The 16,435-nt window shown below is 41.3% G+C and overlaps 1 protein-coding gene across 1 annotated transcript in view; it reads right to left on the reverse strand.

Moving 5' to 3' along the window:
* Positions 1 to 13,188: 13,188 nt before the first annotated feature.
* The window catches only part of B3GALT1 (beta-1,3-galactosyltransferase 1), a 571,239-nt gene continuing 567,992 nt past the window's right edge, over positions 13,189 to 16,435 (reverse strand). The window contains exon 5 of the transcript XR_010181942.1: positions 13,189 to 13,475. The gene's annotated coding sequence lies outside the window, so the exon portion shown is untranslated. The remainder of the gene's footprint in view (positions 13,476 to 16,435) is intronic.

Genomic DNA, 16,435 nt, shown 5'->3' on the forward strand with positions numbered 1-16,435 from the left:
ATTTCCTATATATGTTTTTCTATACTATGTTTCATTAATTATACAAATAAAATATTGATGGCTTAGAACTTCATTATTATTATTTTAAATTATATTAACTATATAAATTTCCACTTGTACTATCTGGATACAATATTGATACATTTGGTGATAAATTGTACATAATCTACAAATTTGTAAATTTCTTGAATTGGCTATTTTTTGAGACATGCGTTTTGTATTTAAAGACACCCCTGAGGAAGTCACGAGAGACAAAAAGTGTTGGGTGACACCACCTTGACTTTAGTGGCCTGACATGCTGTCTATGAGCTCACCCTTGCTGGGGTGGAAAGCAGTTGGTTATACCATTAGGCTCACAAAAATTCAAGATGGAAAGATATATGTGCGATGTAAGATCTATTTTGTATGAAAAAAAAAATAATTTGAACATATGAAAAATCTTGTACAATCGGATTGATACAGAATTTTTGGGTATACTCTGGTATGAGGGTCTCTTTTCCAGACTCAGATAATTCTACTCTTCAAAAGAACCTCTGAAGGACTAAAAGTTTTCAAATGAAGCTGTGGACAACAGCAGATAAGGCACTGGTCTCTACTGGCAAGGGACATTTGGGGACAGCAGCCAATCTTGACAAAGATGTTGAGTGTACAAACAAGCAAATAAATCATTGTTAAAATTTGTGGTATTTTAAGCGCATCTTTGGCTTATTGCTGGGAGCTGTAGTTTATTTTGAGAATAAACACTGTAGTGCAGTGCTGGACACTGGCACCAGTGACAGTGGCCCCTTCACAGATTCAGCCCTGTTGGTGGACCCCTGGGACCCATCGGGCTCTAAGCATCTGCTTTGGTTGCATAGAGGTAAATCCACTACTGAGCCCAACTCCTCTACTTACGTCTGGGATTCATCAGGATTCTGACAGTCACGATCCCGCTGTCGGGCTTATGATTGTTGGGATCCCGACAGCTGGCATTTTGACCAGATCTTGTGTAGTAACAAGAGACAGTAAATTTCTAAGAAACAGTTTTCCAGCTCCTACAATAGCTAATATTGGACCTGACTCAGAGGAGGATGCAATTCCCCTTCACTGCTGCATCTTTGTATGCAGCGGTTCTGCGAAGATAATACGGCAGCCACCTCAATTTGTACTGAGATGCCCACTGTCATCTGCTGAGGTCTGCTGCTAAGACATACCATCTGATGCATCACCAGTTGCAGCATTGGACCTCTAAGAAATGGTTGCTCAGAATGTATGTTGCAAGTAAACTGCTGGAGCTGGAACCAATGTCTCTGAAGATGCAACTGCTGGCACCGACACCCCCCTCTCCTCCGAAATGGTCAAAACATGCCTTAGTAGCAACCCCCTCATTATCTCCAACAAACGGTCACTGTCTGTAAGTCACTCTGCATCCTAATCCACACTACCACCACCATTTCAAGACCATTGCGGCACATTCGCAGTACAACACCTGTGAATCAGGCCTATTATCTCACTAGACCATATAAACATATAAGATGATGTGCTAGAGATTCTAAAAAAAATAAATTAAATATGTACTTGTTAATTTGCTCCAGACGTATACAGTTTATATTTTTTCAGTGTATTTAATGTCCTAGTGGGATGCAGTCAATTTACCTACAATCAAAATCCCAACGGTGACCGACGGTCAAAATACCGGCAAAGACAAAATACCGACATGGTCAAAATACCGACATTTCATATGTTGACAGGATAAAAAATCGACATGAGTTTTTCATGATTTTTTAATTGAAACCAACTTGTTCATACTTTACAATCCCAGTGGACATGGAGGTGGAATATAATAGCCATGCGAGCCATGCGAGGAGACGCGGTACACTTATGCATCATACACACCCCAAAAAAAATAAAAACTTGTGTCAACTTTTCGACCGGTTGACATTTTAAATGTTGGTATTTTGACTGTGTCAATATTTTAAATGTCTGTATTTTGACCATGTCTATATTTTGACCATGTCGGTATTTTGACCATCGGTCAATTGTTGCCAGTATTTCGATTGTAGGTAAATCATACTGATCCCGTCCTAGTTCCTTTGAAAAATCTGAACTAAAAAAAAACCAACTCTTTATTGGGTGTGGAACAATTCAGAAATGCAACAACATTTTTGTATTCCTTCTTTCGCTAAAGGTGCATACACACGGAGAGATTTTGACTATGAGAGATTTTGACTAACTTTTCCCTTGAACTGGCAGTAGGAGATTTTGACTAACTTTACCAGAGATTTTGTCTAACTATGCAAGAGATTTTGGCTATGGGAGATTTTGGCTATGGGAGATTTTGACTATCTCATTTAAATAAGGGGATGAGTGTCATATATAGGACGATTTTACAGGGTGGCTGGTATTTAAATAGCTAAAAGTAAAAAAAATTTTTTGCGTGGGGTCCCCCCTCCTATGTAAAACCAGCCTCGGGCTCTTTGAGCCAGTCCTGGTTGTTAAAATACAGAGGAAAAATGAGTAGGGTTCCCCCATATTTAGACAACCAGCACCGGGCTCTGCGTCCGGTCCTGGTTTAAAAAATACGGGGGACAAAAGACATAGGGGTCCCCCGTATTTTTCAAACCAGCACCGGGCTCCACTAGCCAGGGAGATAATGCCACAGCCGGGGGACACTTTTATATTGGTCCCTGCGGCCGTGCCATTACCCCCCCAACTAGTCACCCCTGGCCGGGGTACACTGGAGGAGTGAGGACCCCTTAAATCAAGGGGTCCCCCCCTCCAGCCACCCAAGGGCCAGGGGTGAAGCCCGAGGCTGTCCCCCCCATCCGTGGGCGGTGGATGGGAGGCTGATAGCCTTTCAATAGTAATATTGTTCTTTACAGGTGGCCTACAGGTCCCAGCAAGCCTGCCCCAGCATGCTGGCACTTGGAGAACCACAAGTGCCAGCATGCCCGGACATAAAGGGTCCGCTGGCACCTGTTGTCCACCTGTAAAGAAAATATTGGAAAAAAAACACGACACATTCTTTAAAAAATCCTTTATTAAACTGGGTCTTCACCTGGGGGCGGCGGCCTTTAAGCTCTTTTGCATGGCCGCCGCCTTCCCAGGGCTTCCGGCGTCTTCACCTGGGGGGGCGCCACCTCCCCAGGGCTTCTGGGGTCTTGCTCCGGCGTCTTCACCTGGTGGGCGGCGGCTGCTAAGCTCTTTTGCATAGCCGCCGCCCATCCAGGACTTCCACGGCGTCTTCAGTCTTCAGGAGCTCTTCTCCGCTCCTCCTCCGCCGTCGGACTGAAAGCCGCTGCCTCGCGCTGACTTATATAAGTCAGCGGGAGGGGGCGGCTCGCGGCGGCCATCTTGAATTTAAAAAATGACGCTGAGGCGCCATTTTTGAAACTGGTACCGCTCCGCTGCCAAACTCTGCAAAATAAAGGTAAATTTCCCCCGCCCGCACCGCTGCCGCAACCCGCCGACGCCCACACCGCATCCCGCCACCGCCCGCACCGCCGCCGCAACTCGCCGTCGCCCACACCGCCACCGCAACCCGCCGCCGCCCGCACCGCCGCCACAACCCGCCGCCGCCCGCACCACCGCCGCCTGCAACATCGCTATCGCTGGGAAAAATCGCTGGCCTCTTAAAGTATTAGCGATTTTTACTAACTTTTGCAGCGACATAGCCAAAATTGACTTGCCTGCACTGACTATTTTCCCCAGCGATAGCGACCTAGCGGGGATGCGCATCGCTATCGCTGCCTGTATACACACGGAGCGATCTGCACTAACTTTCTGAGCGATTTTGACTATATAGTCAAAATCGCTCAGTTATATCGCTCCGTGTGTATGCACCTTAAGTCATGTACTTATTTATTTGCATTGTCTATATTAATAAATAAACAAATGAAATAGCAATCAAACATCGTGTCTGTTACAAGTTAGCAAATGTGAAGTTTCTAAACTGTAGGTGGATGTTGCTTAGTGGTATTCACAGCGGTGGCTCTTACTTGTATTTAGTAGGGGTGCTGCTGCTACCCCCATACATGGAGAGGAGACAGCCAGCTGCCAGCTCAGGATCCCGGGAACCTCTGCAATGGATCCGGAAGGTGTTGAGACCAGTGCATACGCAGATGCCGTGGTGCGACTGCGCATGCGCAAATCCCTGGCTTCAATGGACTGTACTGGCTGCAGCCCATAGAAGCCAGATTGGGCTGCGCAAAAGACAGGGAGTGTCTTCCTATAGCTGTCTGCTAATCGCAGCCCAGTTTGGCAGTCCCAGAGGGAGGCAACAACTTCCAATGGGACTGCCTTGTGTAACTGTGACTGACAGGTAAAACTTCCAGTAGGAAGTCACTGCCAGTCACAGTGAAGCCAGTGCAGTCACGGACTGCATCTGGCTCACTGACATCGAGAAAAGGTGGCAAATTTTACCGGGGGGGCTGCAGTCCTGACCACAGTTACAATCCACCATTTGGGTATTCCCCTGGCCTTCTCTTAAGAGAGGGGCTGCTGCTGACCCTGACCCAAAGAAAGAAGAGATCTGATCCCAATGAACTTGACTAATTAGTGATGAATAATGTATTTAGAAAATTAGAGACAACAGTAGAACTAGCTTGGTACAATAGGATTTTTTGGGTGCCATATTATAAATTAACTTAGAATAAACTATCAGTTAATAATTTAAAGCTAAGGATTATTTGTCCTATTATTTTACATAGTCATTCCTATCGATAAAAGTCTATTAATCATGATGTTTCTTTTTATGAATGTATATAATTATGTCTCTGAAGAGTGATAAAATAAACCTTACAATGTCATTAGCTACATTAACCCAACAGTCTTATAAAATTGATTGTTTTTATTTTAGTTTCATCAGGTGGTACCCTGCAGACTTGCAGACAAGAGAAATGGTTTCCACTAAGTAGTATGCTTCAACAAGGTTTACCTGTGTTGGATCCCTATGTGGACGCTGTCACTTCTCATTTTAACAGCAGGTAGATTAGTAAAATCTTATTTATTACTGTTTTAATACTTGGCTGTCTGGGACGGAGGTGTTTGCATGAAGGTGTTGGTAAATATAAGTATTAGTGGGCACCACTTAACTTTCACCAAGTATTAGGCTTAGTGAGCTATTACTATCAAATGAGGTCCTACATCCTGATCCAATGAATCCAAGAGTGATACCTGCTGCTTTATCTTATGGTTAACCAATGGAGGATGTCTTTGGTGGTCTTGCTGACACATGCTATGGTTTGGTGTTGCCTGTCTATGACTCTCAGCTTATCTGTCTCTCTTATCTATTTGCCTACTATCATCTGCTTCACCATGGCTGACAAGTCCACAGCACAACTGCTACAGAATTCAATAGGTAATATACATATGTCTAACAATCAAGTGACTAGCTCTTATAAATTTGATATGGCAGACTGCTGAATTTATTAGTTAACTAGCTAAAGAACTAAATACTGACTAATGAAATAATCAACACTAGTATTAGAAACTGAATGATTAGCTGTTCAAATGTTAGTGAATGACTAAACTGTTTCATCAACTATTAAAAACAACCCACTAACTCAGTGTTTCCCAAATCTGATCCACACGCACACCTAGCAGGTCATGTTTTCAGGATTTAATTAATAATTTACAGGTGATGTATTCTACTTGACTGGGAGAAGTTTGGGTCTACTTGACTAATTTTCCAATCTGTTTCCACAGACAGAAATCCACAAAGCATATCTAGGTATGTGGTTCTCTGTATTGAGGTTCTCCAAGTGCCAGCATGTGGTTCTCTGTATTGTGGTTCTCCAAGTGCCGGCATGCTGGGGCAGGCTTGCTGGGACCTGTAGGCCACCTGTAAGGAACAATATTAACATGCAATGAACCCCGCACCAAGCGCCACCAGGAGTGCGGGGCATAGCACTGGGCTATCAGCCCAGTGCTGGTTGTTGCTCGGGAGGGGGGACCCCAGTATATTTTTAGGGGGTCCCCACTTTCCAAGGAATTCCTGCCCTGGGCTGACCGGTTTGAGGGCTGGTTAATGTGATAGTAGGGGGACCCCACACTGAGTGTCCCTCCTGCTATGGCATTATCCCCTTTGCTGGTTGTGCCTGGTGCTGGTTATTGCTAAATGTGGTAACTGCACGCATTTTTTAAGGGGTAATGTTAATTAGCCAGTACCTCCCCAGTCATAGAACTCACTACACGTCACTGGTTTCTGCATCCCACATTATTTTTGCATTGCATCCTATCTTTGCACATTGTAATTGCATTTCATTATTTGTATTTTCAGTTTTACCAATATCCTCTAATGCATAATAAACACCATTCTTCAGATTATCACATCTGATTGGGATTATTGAAAAGTAGAGGTGTTTATGCTGTCTGTCTGAATTTGGTTAAAAGAAACACCATAGTGAAGACAGAACAATGGACATGTAATTGACAAAGAAAAGGCTGCACAAGTGCAAATACAAAACTGAAGTAGTGCTACAAGCATTATGTAGCCCAGTAAACATCTTGTCTGGGCAGAGTGAATTATTATCACACAGTTTATCATCAAATATTAACAGCATCATTCCACTGGCTACACTTGTATAGTAAGGAGCACCATGGAAATGGTCTACCATTTCTGAAACGGCTTTACAAGAGAAAAAAATGCTCACATCAGATATTGTGCTCATGCACTTTTAACTATCTCTACCTACTGTATCAAGTAAGCAGGTGTTACCTCACCATATGGCGTAAGGACAGTCTTATCACATATTATACCCAATGGCAGAAAGTGACCAATCACATTTGCATTGAGATCCATAATAGTGGCAGAATGCAATATGCATGAATTGATGGAAGCATTAAGTCTTGCATAGGGAGAAAGGAAATTGCATCTATCATATAGGACAGATGTTGTGTCTATATTTAAGCTTAACAAAGGAGGGGTTGGCTATGATATCCCAACACTCAGAATGCCAACAGCTAAAATCCTGATGTTCCATATCCCAATGGATTTTGCTAAATATTGTTACTCTAACTCACCCCTCCTGCAGCCTAACCCTAACTGGTCCCTTTGGCAGCTTAACCCCAACCCTTCCCCAAGTGTCTAACCCTGACCCCTATTATTACCGTTGGCATCTGTCAGAATCTTGAGCAGTGGGATTCTTCTGCCGGGTACTCTGCTGCTGGGATTCTGACCCTTGGCATGCTCAGCGCCGGGATGTTGACTACATAGCCAAAGGAGTACCTGCAGCAACAGCTGTCATATTGTAAAAAGGATCTTTTTCTTGGGAGCTCAAACTTTATGGCAATGTTTATGATTGTCACAATCCACTCTACAACAAACTGATAGGTCTTCCCAAACAAACCAAGAACATGTGTTTTACTCAATATTGGTATAGCAACTTCCAATAATTAAAGTTGTCATCAACAGAGATACCAGAAATGGTCAAGTGTTATCTACATTGTGTGATAGTACAGTTAGAAGTTGGCTGAAACATTGTATCCTGTATTCTGAGCAAGAAGGAATCAACTGTAGATAAGCCAAGGAATGTTAATGTGTTGTTCTAAACTTTTATAAAAGAGCTTTGAAAATATTGCAAGAGGCCACCTAGGCACAGTTAAATTGAGGGCTTAGCTGCAAGTTACAGTATGTATGATGGAATCAATGGTCAAATTGATATACAGTAGTTACACATTTGGGATTAACCCTAGTTCATATTAATTATGCAGGTCTATTCATGGATCATACTGTATGTTTCTGATTGTGGAGGATGCACTATAGTTACCTAACAGAATTGTAATGATAATGGACCCTATAATGTTTCTTGATAGTAAGGGCATAAATCACGTCATTTCAGCACCATATTATCCGGCCACCAATGGATTAGCTGAATTTTTGTTTCAGCCATTAATGAGGACTATTAAGAACAAAGCCACAAATAAATGACTCTACAACACAATCAACAATTTATTACTTGTTTATTGAAATGCTGCTACAGGGTAAACTTTAGTAACGATGTTCCTCAGATATCTTGTTGAGACTTACTGAAAGAAGTGTGTAGGTAAAGAAGTGCATTATAAGCAACTAACAAATACTGTATAAATAAAACACCAATTAAAAATGTCAATATTGGTCAAGAAGTGCTAGCATGAGATTATAAAGATGACAAATGGCAACAAGGAAAAATTATTTCAAGTCTGGTCCCTTACTGTCGATGTTGGAGGATGTTTATAGTGTCATTTAGATCAATACTAGGGAGAGAAGTCACAAGATCAAATAACTAATCAATTCAAATGGGCTGAAATTGTTGAATAAATCTAATAGCCAAATATATTGTTGGTTTAACAATCACAGGTGACTTTATAGGTATATACCACACAAAGAAAAACAAAGAGGGTCTGTGTATTTGATTCTACTTCTATCAGAGATCATGTATATTTAACTTTTATTGTTAAATAAAAATAGTTGCACATTCATGTGTTAAAATAAGCAAACTAGTATTAAAAGATTTTGTATAGAGTGAGGAAGATAGAAGTGAGTGCTCTATAATTGTATCCAGGGCTGTTGCACGGAAATATTGCGTGCGTGTACACTGGCAGCCAGGTGGGTGGGCTTACCACACAACCAGGTCTCCAGCGGCGGCACCCAACAGGCAATGCAGCAGCACAGTAGCTGCCAGGGGCAGGCTCCCCATAGAAACGGACCTGGTTGTTTCATATCTGACTTGTAAATCTATACATATAATGAAACTGTAAGGGTTGTGTCTGTACATAGAATTATTTTTTTAGGAATTACAACTAGGGACTGTTTATAAAATATACAGATAAAAAATGAGAATGTTTGTTTGTTCCAACAAAAACTACTGGATAAATTTGGATCACGTTTTTTTAATATTGTACATCTTAGTAACCTAGTAAGAAATTTTGGTACTACAGTATGATCTCGATGTGACTTCAGGGAGAGATGCAATAAAGGAAGCAGAGGCATTTCTAGCGTCTTCACTGCCCAGGGCAAGATGAAGAACAGTGCCCCCCACACACACAAAGTAAACTAAAAGTGTTCATGGCCACATAACGGCTGTGGCCACTGAAAATGGGGCGTGCTACCCTTTTCTTGGCACTCTGGAAACATTCCTTTCCATTGCACATGCACTTGATGGTTTCTCACAATTTGGAACCTCTGAAGAAATGCATCCTCCATGGGTAGAGTTTCTTCAGTCGGTATTCACTATTCATCTAGGTCACATCATTTGGAAAACGCCTGTTTGTGTAAGAATATTAACAAAGTCATCCTCAAACAATAGTGTTTCAACCAGTCTCATACCCCATGTCACTTCCTGCCCCCTGCATCTCTCAACAACACCATCTTCCCCCTGTCTCTCAGACACACCATCTCTCAGCACACAATCACCTCCCCACTGCATTGTTTCTCAGCACACCATCATTTCCCCCCCTGCATCATCTCTCAGCACACCATCACCTACCTGCATCATCTCTCAGCACACCATCACCTACCTGCGTCATCTCTCAGCACACCATCATCCACCTGCGTCATCTCTCAGCACACCATCACCTTCACCCATGCATCATATCTCAGCACACCATCACCTACCTGCATCATCTCTCAGCACACCATCACCTTCACCCATGCGTCATCTCTCAGCACACCATCATCTACCTGCGTCATCTCTCAGCACACCATCACCTCCCTCTGAGTCGTCTCTCCCAGCACACCATCATCTCCACCCTGAGTCACCTCTCAGCACCCCTCCACCCCTCCCCCTGCATTGTCTCCCCCATCATTCTATGGGGTAAATTTACTGAGGTGTTTTTTGTTTTTTTTAGATCTGGTGATGTTGCACATAGCAACCAATCAGATTCTATCTGTTATCTTCTAGAGGCAGCTAGATAAATGTTAAGTAGAATCTATTTGGTTGCTATGAGCCACAACACCAGTTCTAAAAACTCCCACCTTATTAAATTTACCCCTATGCCTCTCTAATCCCCCTTTTATTCTTTGCCTCTGTGCTCCACTTTCATTCTATGCCTCTATGTGCCCCCCCCTTGATTCTATGCCTCTCTGTGCCCCCCCCCCTTCATTATTTTGCCTCTCGGTGTCCTCCCCTTTATTCTTTGCCTCTATGTCTCCCGTCTCCCCCTACATTCTATGCCTACCTGCGTGTGTCTCTTCCCTCCCCCTTCCCCTCCGGCAAGGAGCGGGGATGATGGTGATGAGCAGCAGGCTAAAGCTCAGGAATCAAGATGCTGGCATCGGTGTCACGCTCCCGGCAGTGCCCCTAGCAAAGTGGGAGGCTGGGAGCTGCTGCTGCAGTAACACCTCTGAGCATCACTTGCTTGGCAGCATAATTGTAATGGGTGGGCGGCTGCGGTGCAATAGTTGTGGGTGGGCCCAGTGCAGGTATGATGCCCTGGTCGGTGTTGCCTCCCACTACTGGGCCTGCCACGGCTCCCACATTTGCCCTGCTCGCCCCGCCTTAGTTATGCCACTGAAATGAAGAACCAGTTGCTTGACTCTAAAAGTTGGTTTTCTGATCATGCTTCTGCGGAACTTGGCGCCAACCAAGTTATGCAATTGCTCCGACTTACAATGAATACTCTGCAGAGGAACCTAAATGGTGCAGGTGTTTATACAACGTATGCCCCAAATCCCCAACAATTTTCCTTTTCAATTCAAGTGCATGAAGTTGCCTGTAAGCATTTGCTTTGCAATGATGATTAACAAGTCACAGGGGCAAATGCTCAAGGCTTCAGGCATAAATCTCAGGACCAGCTTCTGCTCCCATGAGCAGGATTATGTGACTTGCTTACGTGTTAGTAGCCACAAGCATCTTTTTATGTTAATCCCTAAAAGGAAAAACTGCAAGTATTGTACAAAGAAATTTTGTGATCAGTGTGTACATTATAAAATACACATCTACTGTCTTTGCAATATTAGTTCCACTGAGCAATAATAGACATCCATGTGAGCAGAGTTGTGGGCAAATGCTAGAAGTATATGAGTCACAACAGAGCTAAAGAGTGGCTTTCTTCTGATTGCACAAGGGCATAGCCAGGCACACCTGATATGTCCCTAAAAGGCATATCTGCATCTTCTTCCTCTAACATTCCTTTAGTGTGTTTAGGTTACAGTACATCAGCCTTCCCGTTCCTGTTCCAACTCTCTAAGAACGAGAGGTGTATTGGGCAGCTACATCTCAGTCCATATGCAGACTGAGAAAGCCACTGAGGACTAAATAGGAGTAGAAATGTGGTAAGAGACAAACTGAATGGATCCGGTGATTGATGATTGCTCAGTATATGCCATTGGCCATCGGATGAGTCATACCAAAAATAGGGCTGGTGAGATGCTATGGTACAGGTATGTATTGGCATAGTTGATCTATTCCATTGAGAGTGAGAGTGATTTGGCAATGAAGCAATGTCCATGCTTTAATTATATGCTAGATACATTAGAATGATTATGTGTCAGGTTAAGTGAATTATTGGATGAAGGAGTGTTTCCAAATGCCTGTCTGTCTGCTTTATTCTATTTGAACGACATTACTAACACTGTGAATGTTTTGACAGCAGATGAGTGGAATAAGCAGAATGTTATTTAACAGTGCATACTAACAATTGTTGCACTGTTTTGCTACAAGTGAATAGGTGCATCTTCTACTAACGGATGAATTACAATTTAAAATGGAAATTAAATAATTAAATATAGCTCTATGCTTAGTCATCTGTGGCCATTTGAATGAAATAATGTTGTTCATGAAACAAAGTCTGTGTACATTGGATCATCAAACAGCAAAGGTGTCACTATCACAATCGTGCTCAAAAGCATTTGGATTTCAGAATATTTTAAATATCGGCTTTTCAAAAATGGGAGACTCAACCTTTACTATAATTGCCAGTTGTCTCTGACTATTCAAATATGTTGTGAAATTCAAATTGCGCTTTGAGGAGTACCACCACTCCCAAACTTACAGGACCTTCAGTCCTTATCTACTGCTTAGTGTTCATTTACACCAGTGGTTCTCAACCGCAGTCCTCAAGTACACCCAACAGTTCATGTTTTCCAGGTCTCCTCATCTGATTGCAAGTGAAATAATTTGCTCCACCTGTGGGTCTTTTAAAATGTGTCAGTGAGTAATGAATATACCTGTGCACCTGCTAGGTGACCTGGAAAACATGAACTGTTGGGGGTACTTGAGGACCGAGGTTGAGAACCACTGATTTACACCATCCAAGCTGGTACAAGAGTCCATTCTTCTTCTCCTGTATTCTACTACTGCATCAGTAGCTTGGTCTTGTTCTTTGTAGTTTCTAGTGCTCTGATTAACAATAGGTTGATCTACTGTAGTCCTGCTACTGTTCTTATGCCGTGTGAATGTTCTAATGCGCTTAGTGGCTAAAGCTTAAGGCAAATACTCTATAATAATGCCTAGAGGTTTTTGTAGATACACCCACTTCAAACTTACAAACACAAGGACATTTCTAAGGAAAAAAATAAATACAATAGGTGCTAACAATTCAAGAAAGTGTACATTACACAGTGGTAGCATCCAACGCCAAAAGAGGACTTTTTAGGCTCTGGAACTAGGGGGCCAAAGAAGTGAGTGGGTGGTAATGACATCCATTGTGAATACCAGGGCTCTCTGTAAAAGCATGCTGCTGAAGGGAGATGTGGTTGGTGAGCTGTGGTTGCACCTTCCCAGGCAGAACCAGACCTTGACATCTTTTACCTCCCATTTTCCAGAATGCTGTCCTTTGCACAGGGCTGGATTAAGCCTTGGGAGGTCCTGGGGCATTTAAGACAGGGGGACCCAAGGGAAAGGGGAGTATATATTAGATTAAACCAATGGTGTATATTAGATTTAAACTAATAGTTTAATAATGCCTGGGTTCTCTGTATAGCTCCACCTAATTGAGAGTCATCTATTTTATAAAGTTTTCTTGTAGTGGAACAAAGACAACTTAACCTTAAAATACACATAGAAAAATAAAATCTCTAATTTATCTTGCTACATGCAAGAATAGCAGTAGTGTCTGTACTGTGTGTGTGTGTGTGTGTGTGTGTGTGTGTGTGTGTGTGTGTGTGTGTGTGTGTCTCTCTCTAGATCCGTTATCATTAGATAATAGGTTACACAGAACCCAAACACCCAGGCAGGGAGGAGAAGCTGAGATCCCTGGGTCACTTATAGCTCTCTTTCCTCACCTGTCTCTCCTGATTGGGAAGTTCCATTGGTAGCTCATAAAACTTGATACTCCTGTGTGTCTCTAACTGCATTGCATATGGTCCTGCTTACATTCTGGCTGCCTGGTTCTTCTGCTGCACAAGAGGGCAAGCTAGTGATGTCAGTGTGCCCAGGAAGGGGGGCCCCTGGCAGATGGGGGGCTTGGGTAACAGTATCCCCTTGCTCACGCTCACACACACACCCACACACCCTTAATCTGGCTATGCCCATGCAGCCCTTGGACAGGTCAGAAGCAATTTGTTTTTCACAAAACTGTAAAGAAAAAGCAAAAAAAGGCTACTGAAATAAGAAAACAAGAAAGGAAAAAGCAAAGTACCAAACACTTAAATAACTGCATTGTCCACACTTATAAAATAGGCACATTTCCTCTGACTGTTTATTTTTAGATTGTTAAAAAAAGGTACTTTAATACAGAACAACAATCCTTATTATACATAACTGTCTGTACACTGAAATCATACTTCAATGCGTCATAGTTATTTTGGCAATGGGAGGACTGGATGTTACTATTTGTTTCATGTCATATTTTTAATTCCCTTTTCACGTCAATAATACAAAATAGAATATTTTCATTAGCAGCAAAACTGGTAACTGCACAAAACACCATGTGATACTTTAACATCAAAAAAATGCATCGTACATTTAGCAGAAATATTTACAGCATTGACAAGTAACTAATGAACATATTATATTTCTGCACACTGTACAGTTGTAAACTTTCAGCTTTTTGTATATTTTTTGCATTACAAAAACATACTTTTTTTTTTGTATTTTTACATTTTTGGGTGATTGTACTCCAAACAAACATCTACTAACCGCACCCTAAAAGGCAGACTAGATGGGCCAAATAATTCTTATCTGCTGCCAAATTGTATGCTTCTATGTAGACAATGTTTTAATTTAAAAAAAAAATGACATTTATTTCAAATGGTAATTTCTGCACATCCTTTTTCATACTGGGTAGGTCAACCAGTAGGCAAATACTGGCAAACCATCCCACTTTCAGAAAGACAGTCACAGTTATGACTGTCCTACCTTTCCGCTATTGGGAGGTTTATCCTGCTTTTCAGGGGTGCGGTCTATGGGGGGCATTCCAAAGCATACAGCAGGAGCAAAAAATAAAATGGTGATCACACTCCCCCATCCTAATTTGCATTCTCCCAATATTGGGAGGTATATGATCAAAATTTGTATTCGGGAAGTTATGTATAATAACAAGTACAAGTAACAAGTACAATTAAACAGTGCAATGTATTCAACTGGAAAGCAAGTAATAGTTTCATAGGACACTTTATTGTGTGCTTTGTGACACAGGAACCAATTTGTAATTTTTGTCTATGAATAGAGGGCACATTTTTTGTTTTTTAAGAAAACAACTAAACCTACTAACTGTTTGGGGTGTATTCACTAAAGTGCAGGTTTATAGAAGTGGAGATGTTTCCCATAGCAACCAATAAGAATCTAGCCATTATCTTTTAGAAGGTGCTTGGTAAATGATAAGTAGAATCTGATTGGTTGCTGTGGGCAACATCTCCACTTCTGAAAACTCGCACTTTAGTAAATATAGCCCTTAAGGGGGAATTCAATTGTTCGTGAAAACATGTTAATTTACCTAGAGTAACCTGTTTGAGCATTAAAAAAAAGGCTTTTTGCCAGTATACTGTACATGTTCCTGTATTTCCACCTAGCCAACTGTGCAAAAACTGGATTTGCGCAATAATTTTTGGTGCCAAAAAGTGTAGGTGAAAATGGGGAAATCTGCATGTAGCCCAGAAAAAGCCAAACTAGGATAGGAAAATAGTATAGTGAATTATTGGTCAAAAGAAACTGCATGTAGCCCAGAAAAAGCCAAACTAGGATAGGAAAATAGTATAGTGAATTATTGGTCAAAAGAAACATATTTGGGGTAATTAAATTGTGTCAAATGGCTATTATATACAGTTTTCTATAAAAGTGAAAAAAATGATAGAAAATGTTTTGTGCTAAATAAAGATCTACCTAAATTAGGGGTGTATAAAAATGGACATAAGTATATATTTGGGTCATCTTAAGCCACTTAAAAAAAAAAACTTCAAAGGAAAAAAGGATTACTTCCACTTGCAAGCCTAAAAACACTTGTCCCAATCATAAAGCACCCCGAATATACATGTCCCATACCTTGCACCGTAATTCCCATCATTTTGTACTTTTTCACTACAAAAATTACATGTTGTTACTGGCCAATTAAAAATAATGAAAAACTTTTAAGTGCCTAATTAGTCATTAAGGGAGTGTCCCAGGGGAGCTGAACTAAATCCCAACATTTTTACTTTAAAATAGGGATTTTCCACAACTTTTCACCTTTTCAGAGGTGGTGAAAAGAAAAGAAATTTGTGTTAAACCTAGGAAGAATTATTGCCGGTAATATTTTGCTGACAATTAAATAGCGACTTTTCGCGACTCGCAATAAAATCCCCATTTTTAAGGTGAAAACTGGATTTTACAGACAACTGAATTCTCCCTTAGTGTCAAAATAACTAATCCTTTAAACTAAAAATTATAAAAGCTAGATGATACCAATATAACTAAATAGTCTGTATAGTACTTACTTAAGTATATTGTACATAATAGCTAACATATAATGCATAAAGATTAAAAGAATTGGTAATTCTGTCATAATTTTAAAACCCCTTTACTTCCTAAGGCCATAACAATGGGGATTAATTTCCCCCTGGTCTTTGTTAGGACAACAGAACACAGAAGATTAATTGATTGCATAACACAGGTATTCCCAACCACGGTCCTCAAGGCACACCAACAGTGCAGGTTTTAGTGATATCCAGGCTGCAGCACAGATGGTTAAATCAAAATAACTGAGCTACTAATTAAGTCACCTGTGTTCAAGCCTGGATATCACTAAAACCTGCACTGTTGGTGTGCCTTGAGGACCGTGGTTGGGAATGTCTGGCATAACAGATCCCCATTAATTCTGCCCCTTTTGTGTTCAGCCACTTGGAAGATTACTTACATTTCAGGTAAAAGGTGATGATAATGGGTGGGTGATTGATAGATACAGTATGTATATACAGTTTTAGCTATTTTAATCCAATTTGTGTGAGATGATTCTTTAGGAGACTAATAGAGAGAGGGAGGCCATACAGTATCTTTAAAATTATATGTGCAGATACAGTAAATCCCCACCCAAATATATATCTTATCTAATGTTTAATACA

The sequence above is a fragment of the Pseudophryne corroboree genome, chromosome 7, assembly GCF_028390025.1.
Source record: "Pseudophryne corroboree isolate aPseCor3 chromosome 7, aPseCor3.hap2, whole genome shotgun sequence".
Taxonomy (NCBI): Eukaryota; Metazoa; Chordata; class Amphibia; order Anura; family Myobatrachidae; genus Pseudophryne; species Pseudophryne corroboree.